The sequence below is a fragment of the Tachypleus tridentatus genome, unplaced genomic scaffold, assembly GCF_004210375.1.
Source record: "Tachypleus tridentatus isolate NWPU-2018 unplaced genomic scaffold, ASM421037v1 Hic_cluster_2, whole genome shotgun sequence".
NCBI classification, from domain to species: domain Eukaryota; kingdom Metazoa; phylum Arthropoda; class Merostomata; order Xiphosura; family Limulidae; genus Tachypleus; species Tachypleus tridentatus.
In genome coordinates this window covers 39,869,387-39,877,186 of record NW_027467782.1, presented here as the reverse complement: position 1 = coordinate 39,877,186, position 7,800 = coordinate 39,869,387, and the positions used below count along the sequence as shown (strand labels likewise).

At 29.4% G+C, this 7,800-nt stretch overlaps 1 pseudogene across 1 annotated transcript in view; it reads right to left on the bottom strand.

Moving 5' to 3' along the window:
* Nucleotides 1-1,173: 1,173 nt before the first annotated feature.
* Nucleotides 1,174-7,800, bottom strand: part of LOC143242284 (WASH complex subunit 5-like) — a 52,517-nt pseudogene continuing 45,890 nt past the window's right edge. The window contains exons 20-23 of the transcript XR_013022578.1: nt 4,215-4,305; nt 2,935-3,109; nt 1,675-1,754; nt 1,174-1,470 (exon numbers count right to left, since the gene is read on the bottom strand). The product of XR_013022578.1 is annotated as a WASH complex subunit 5-like (transcript). The remainder of the gene's footprint in view (nt 1,471-1,674; nt 1,755-2,934; nt 3,110-4,214; nt 4,306-7,800) is intronic.

The window sequence follows — 7,800 nt, the reverse complement described above, 5'->3', positions numbered from 1 at the left end:
TGGTTTATTGTGCACAATAAGTATTATAATGTAAGCCGTGCTCTTTCCACAAAGTTCTATAATAATAATAATAACAATTTAACTGGTTTATTGTGCACAATAAGTATTATAATGCAAGTTGTGCTGCTCTTTTCACAAAGTTCTATAATAATAATAATAATAATAACAATTTAACTGGTTTATTGTGCACAATAAGTATTATAGTGTAAGCCTTACTCTTTTCACAAACTTCAATAACAATAATAACAATTTAACTGGTTTATTGTGCACAATAAGTATTATAATGTAAGCCGTGCTCTTTCCACAAAGTTCTATAATAATAATAATAATAATAATAACAATTTAACTGGTTTATTGTGCACAATAAGTATTATAATGTAAACCTTGCTCTTTTCACAAACTTCTAATAATAATAATAACAATTTAACTGGTTTATTGTGCACAATAAGTATTATAATGTAAGCCTTGCTCTTTTCACAAACGTTCTATAATAATAATAATAATAACAATTTAACTGGTTTATTGTGCACAATAAGTATTATAATGTAAGCCTTACTCTTTTCACAAACTTCTATCATAATAATAATAACAATTTAACTGGTTAATTGTGCACAATAAGTATTATAATGTAAACCTTGCTCTTTTCACAAACTTCTATAATAATAATAATTTTTTAACTGGTTTATTGTGCACAATAAGTATTATAATGTAAGCCTTACTCTTTCCACAAACTTCTATAATAATAATAATAATAATTTAACTGGTTTATTGTGCACAATAAGTATTATAATGTAAGCCTTACTCTTTTCACAAACTTCTATAATAATAATAATAATAACAATTTAACTGTACACAATAAGTTTATAATGTAAGCACAATAAAACTTGTATTATAATGCAATTTAACTGGTTACCCTTGTGCACAATAAGTATTATAATGTTCGCCGTTACTCTTTCACAAACTTCTATAATAATAATAATAATTTAACTGGTTTATTGTGCACAATAAGTATTATAATGTAAGCCTTACTCTTTTCACAAACTTCTATAATAATAATAATATAATTTAACTGGTTTATTGTGCACAATAAAGTATTATAATGTAAGCCTCACTCTTTTCACAAACTTCGATAATAATAATAATAATAATAATTTAACTGGTTTATTGTGCACAATAAGTTTTATAATGTTAGTCTTACTCTTTCCACAAACTTCTATAACAATAATAACAATTTAACTGGTTTTCTGTGGTATAAAAGCCTTAAAATACTTCCCTATACTTAATCTTTCAAACTAGAGACAAAGCTCTGTCCTGAAAACAAAGTGTCATTATATGTCTTTTGGTAAAATAAAACAGCAGGTAATCACTGAACTGAATGAGCACACAGACAGTTCAATCTGGAACTGTAGAAATAATGTCAATTGTATTTCCAACTTTACTGGAAGAAACTGTGTACAAAATGGTGTTCATCTGGAAAATAAAAATACTTTTGTCTGTTACAAGTTTACACATGCATTTAGGAAAGTTGTAGAGCTTGTCTAAAGTTTTAACATCCTTGTAAACTGATACTGTAATGTACAGTAACATTAAATGTTTATAACTCTGACATCATACTCAATATTATGTTGGTGCATGAAACTCTGATAGAAATAAATTCATACTTTGAACACTTACCTTCTGAATACTTTCTAAAAACAGAGTCAGTGATTTTGTAGCTTTTGTCATGGCCTGACCATACACTCTTGCCGGCTGACCTTCAATATAAAAATTTTCTTCAGCAAAAATAGACATACATATATGTACATACACCTTCCATATGAAATACAAAATACAGTTATAAAATGTTACTGGAGCAGGCTGTATGATCATGAATCACAGTGAAACTATGTAGTTGTGCAGTGTAGTTCTTTTATCTGGTAACTCTGCTAGAGACTAACTAACATGGACCCTGGTAGTTCTAGTATAAACTAACTAACATGGACTCTGGTAGTTGTACTATAAACTAACTAGTTACACTAGTAATTGCTTGATCTTAAATAAAAAGTAAATTACAATAGCTGATGCTGGTCTCATCAGCTCACTTCCATTATGAAACAAAAGTAATGTTATTTGAAACTGTAATATAATTCCACAGATTTACTTAATGTATATAATCTCATAAAGGTAATATGAATTTAAAGATTTGTTTTGTATGTGAAATATCTTTAAATATTGATCACAGGTTTATTAAAGCTGTGGGGTGTAATGAAATTATCTAGGGGCTGATTTTGGTGTGTAATGAAATTATCTAAGGGCTGATTTTGGGACAGAATAAATATGATTAAATCTAAACAAATTAAGGAAAGTGCTTAGTGTGTCATTAGCACGTTTCTTTTTAATAAACTAAGTACAGAACTTATGAACAGAAATATCCATCTTTAATGGAATCATAGAGATAATATTAATTTATAATCAGAGCAAGTTATTTATCCAGAGAAAATATAACAAATGAATGTGGTACAGAGTATAGTTTATTAAATATAGTTTTATTAACTTATAAAATGCATTATTTCATCAGGAGTATTAATCACAGTATCTCACAAGCTTAGATAACTTAGTTGTAGATTTGCCACAAGTTCATACATTAATATGCAAAACAACTTCTATTAGAGAAGTATAATAGTAAAACTAGATAATGCATGCCGTTACTTTATCTTAAAACAAAAAATATAAGTTTTAGGCTATCATCGACACAAATGTGGCAGTTAACAAGAATACTCAGGACTTAAGTAAATCTTAAAATGAATCAACAAAATTTAGTTACAACTAAAAGAGTCCAACATACCATCCAGTTTGTGAAAAACAATGAGTATAAAGAATCATTCAAGAAATTTATACAAATTTGATGAAGTAACAAAACTACTGACACTCAATGTAGTATGACTGAAGACTTACTGACAAGACAGTGACCTCCTTTAATGCAGCTGTGAAGAGTGTTCAGAGTGTCCATCCATGTCTTGTCCTTTAATACTGACTTCTCTATAGCAGCAACTATGGTTTGAAGTTCAGTGACAATCATAAAGGACAAAAGTTTGTCAAGCCCAGTCAATCCTGGAGTTCCAACACTCCTCTGGAAATGTTAACATTTGTTATTTATTTTGCTGTTATAAAACTTTTAACTGAAAGTAGCGAAATATATAGATCAGAATTTAAATAATTTTAATAGTAATTTATAACTTACAAAGACAATCCTTTTCACAAAAGTAGCTAAAAATACTAAATATCTTAAATAAATACAGAACTAAAACTTTTACTGATAAAAATAGATGTACAAGTTAAGTAACCTCTATGACAATAATACTTTAAAATCAATAAAATATGGAATATTATATGTGGTGTTTTTTGTGCAAAGCTATACAAGAATTAGCTGTATGGTTTTCTCTAGCTTAAAAAATAAGAAATAGAAGGAAGTCAACCTACCCACCATTAACTTTGTGGCTACTCGTGTATGACTGAATAGTGGGATATAAAAACCATTCTCATACACAAACACCAAAGTACACTACAGTGCATGTTTTGTGGAATGACAGCACAAACTGTCAACCCTTGTATTTAAAGCAAGGGTATGGGCATGCCAAGCACCATTTATAGAAAGATAAATATTACAAAGCTCACCATTCAGAAAATAATATTGTTTTTCTGTTACTGATTTCTTAGATAAGCATGGAACTTGTTAGCAACTCTTTATATAACATTCTCCCAAGAATTTGAAAGTAACCAAAAAAAGCCAATTTCTTGATATAGAACTCTTATTGAAAATTAAAGACAGTAGCAGAAAGATACCAAAAATAAAAACTTGTTACAAATAAGGTAATGAAATCAACTACCAAACATCAATACATACAAGTTTAGGTTAATGAGGTTATAGGAACAGGAACTACAGTACTTCCTGGTTGTGTTTAGGTATTTATATTTCCCTCTGTTGTTCTTTTTATTCAATACCTTATTTCTACTATTTAAAAATAATTGAAACAAATTATCTTATTCCACACATTTATTGCACACAATACAGTGTATACTCCCTCAAAATAATGAATACGTATGTATATATAGAAATAATAAATAAAAACTTAATTTTCTAATACTGTTAGAAGTTCAACACACATGCATATTAATATTATAAGATATATGCTAAAACTTTTATTCACCCTACCTTAAGTTTCATCAGAACTTACCTGTATGAGAGAAAATATTCTCATGTTGATGATTTCACTGTGGGTTTTGGAATCATACCAACCACTCATCTGATCAATGTATACAGTAGTTCTGAAACAATTAAAATAATTACTGGTAATGTTCAAGTTCTTCAAATGTACAATAATTAGTTAGTAAATAACTAAGTCAGTGAAGCTTCAAAATACATTATATTGCTCACAGTTAACCAAACAAGGAATTATTGTTTCCTTTAGACAACCTTAAATTAACCCTATATATATACAAGTAAGGTCGGAGTGCAAATGTCAAGACCTTTACAGTACGATCCATTCAACTGGTTTTGTAGTCGTGTGTCATACTAGCTAAGCCTCACTATAATTTGTGGACAAATTACTTTTAGTAGATTTAAATAATTCATCTTATAAAAACAAAATATGATCAAATAACTACACTAGTATTCAAAGAATCACTAACTTACCTGGCTTTCTAACTAATCTACATGCAAGTTACTAAAACAAAAATTTATTTCTATTCAGAGAAACAACTTAATCAATAGACTTAATATTTCCCTTATAAATCCAGGTTTTCCCTTCAATACAACTGTGAGAGTTTCTAGCTTTTCAACCACTAAAGATGCTGTATGGTAGGTGTAATACAATATGCTCTGACCAATTTAAGATGAGGACAGAAGGCAATGTCACACATAAGAAAGGATATTTAACAATTTTCTTTCAGTTTAAGGAAATAAAACATATATATAATATTACATTACAAACTACAATTGATACATCTATGATAATAATAAAAATAATAAAATAGCCCGTCTCTGTGTGTGAGAGTGACCACTCCAACAGGAAAGAACTGAAAGATCTGGAACTTCTCACACATACTAAGGGAATCTCTGTACGCCTAGGTATTATTTTTTTAGATTAGAATTAAAAAAACTTTTTGCCATATAACTCCCTATGCTTCCTGAAGGTCTATACAAAGTATTATATTTTTTCCTATTTCTTGTTTACTGAATGAACAATATGTGGATGTTTTCTACCAAATAATGTTGAAACAGAAAAGGTAAAAAAATTTGCCAAAAATAAACAAAATTCAATAAGATATGGGGCTAAATATTTCTTAGCCAGTTAAAGGCAACATGAAGAGAAAGAAAGGCATCATGACCTCCCAGGTCACATGGAACAGACCATCAGGATACAAGAAAAGGTTTAAATAAATGTTTGGGAAATTGACTTCAAAACAAAATGGTTAAAGAATTTTGGTAAAACACAAGAGATTTGAAAATTTTAAATTTTCTTTGCAGTTACACAATTTAAGGACAAAACAACCTGCTTTATCAAATTGGACAAACACTTGCTAAATAGTCTGTTTTATAAAATTGGACAAACACTTGTAAAATAGTCTGCTTTATCAAATTGGACAAACACTTGTAAAATAGTCTGTTTTATAAAATAGGACAAACACTTGTAAAATAGTCTGTTTTATAAAATAGGACAAACACTTGTAAAATAGTCTGTTTTATAAAATAGGACAAACACTTGCTAAATAGTCTGTTTTATAAAATAGGACAAATACTTAAAATAGTCTGTTTTATAAAATTTGAATGTACAATTTTGCATTTGTTTTATAAGTTCAGGAACTGGTACTGGCAACCAATAATGAAAGAATAAAATGTTGAAGGTAAAACCACGAAGAAGTTAACTTACTGCCAACTAATGATGTCTATCACTGCAATGATAAATAATTTACAGAAAACTGATAAAATGTGATGTGAAATTACTGCAGTGATAAAGTACTAAGATGAAAATAAATAATTCTTAACTTACAGGAAAGAGTTTTATTATACATTAGTTGGCTCTATCTTCTACCTAAAGTACATTCAAAATACAAACACACACACTGCAGAATTATAAAATATGTATCTAATAACTTGAGTGAAGCTGGGTATTTTGTTGTTCAATAACAAAATTGTTTAATTTAATTTTGAAAATATACATATTGAAACATATTGATGCATGCCCTTTGTCCTGTCTGTAGTGAAATGGTTAATGAAATCTAAAGTTGGGTTTTGGCCAACATAACATAAAAGGTTCTTTCATTCACCTCTACTAAGAAAAGAAAAAGTAGACAAATCAAATTCATTGTTTTGAAAATCCAAATCAATGGCCAAAGTCCCACCCTCCAACTGTACAATGTCAAGAGAGAAGTGAGATACCAAACATTAGGAATAAGTTTAACTCCCTGACTAAATTACAACGTCAACAGAAAAGTGAGATACCCAATATCTGAAAAATGTTTGACTCTCTGACAAAATTGCAACATTAAATAAGAAGTGTGATAACCAATATCTGGAATACGTTTGACTCCCTGGCTAAATTACAATGTCAACAGAGAGGTTAGATACCTAATATCTGGAATACATTTGACTCCCTGACTAAATTACAACATCAACAGAGAAGTGATATACCCAATATCTAGAATAAGTTTGACTCCCTGACTAAATTACGATGTCAACAAAGAAATTATGTACCCAATATCTGGAATAAGTTTGACTCTCTGACCAAATTACAATGTCAACAGAGAACTGAGGTACCCAATATCTGGAATAAATTTGACTCCCTGATTAAATACTACCTGCTGTGAAATTCTGGAGTACAAAGAGAAATAAAAGATTGAAATATCAATTGAAGCTTCAAAATTATGTCAATGATGTGACTGAGGAATCTCAGAAGAGGTATACTGAAGTTTCACAGCCATAGCTACTGGGTCAAACAAGAAATGTCAAGTTCTGAAAGGAATATGCAAACATTTAAATTCTTGTTTCAATGAAATTAAATAAAAACATTCATTACAGTATCGTGATATGCAGTGTGAGTTAACCAAAACATTCATTACAGTATCGTGATATGCAGTGTGAGTTAACCAAAACATTCATTACAGTATCGTGATATGCAGTGTGAGTTAGTTACCAAAACATTCATTACAGTATCGTGATATGCAGTGTGAGTTGACCAAAACATTCATTACAGTATCGTGATATGCAGTGTGAGTTGACCAAAACATTCATTACAGTATCGTGATATGCAGTGTGAGTTGACCAAAACATTCATTACAGTATCGTGATATGCAGTGTGAGTTGACCAAAACATTCATTACAGTATATCAGTGTGATATGCAGTGTGAGTTAACCAAAACATTCATTACAGTATCGTGATATGCAGTGTGAGTTAACCAAAACATTCATTACAGTATCGTGATATGCAGTGTGAGTTAACCAAAACATTCATTACAGTATCGTGATATGCAGTGTGAGTTAACCAAAACATTCATTACAGTATCGTGATATGCAGTGTGAGTTAACCAAAACATTCATTACAGTATCGTGATATGCAGTGTGAGTTAACCAAAACATTCATTACAGTATCGTGATATGCAATGTGAGTTAACCAACTCTTATTTTACTTTTATATAATGCTAAACTAACTAAATCTTTATAAATTTTTTATAAAAGTACTGTAGAATATTTGCAGTTTATGTAAGGTTATATAAAAGCTAAATCTGTTTTACTTTTGCTTAACATTAACTAAGGCTGGAAAT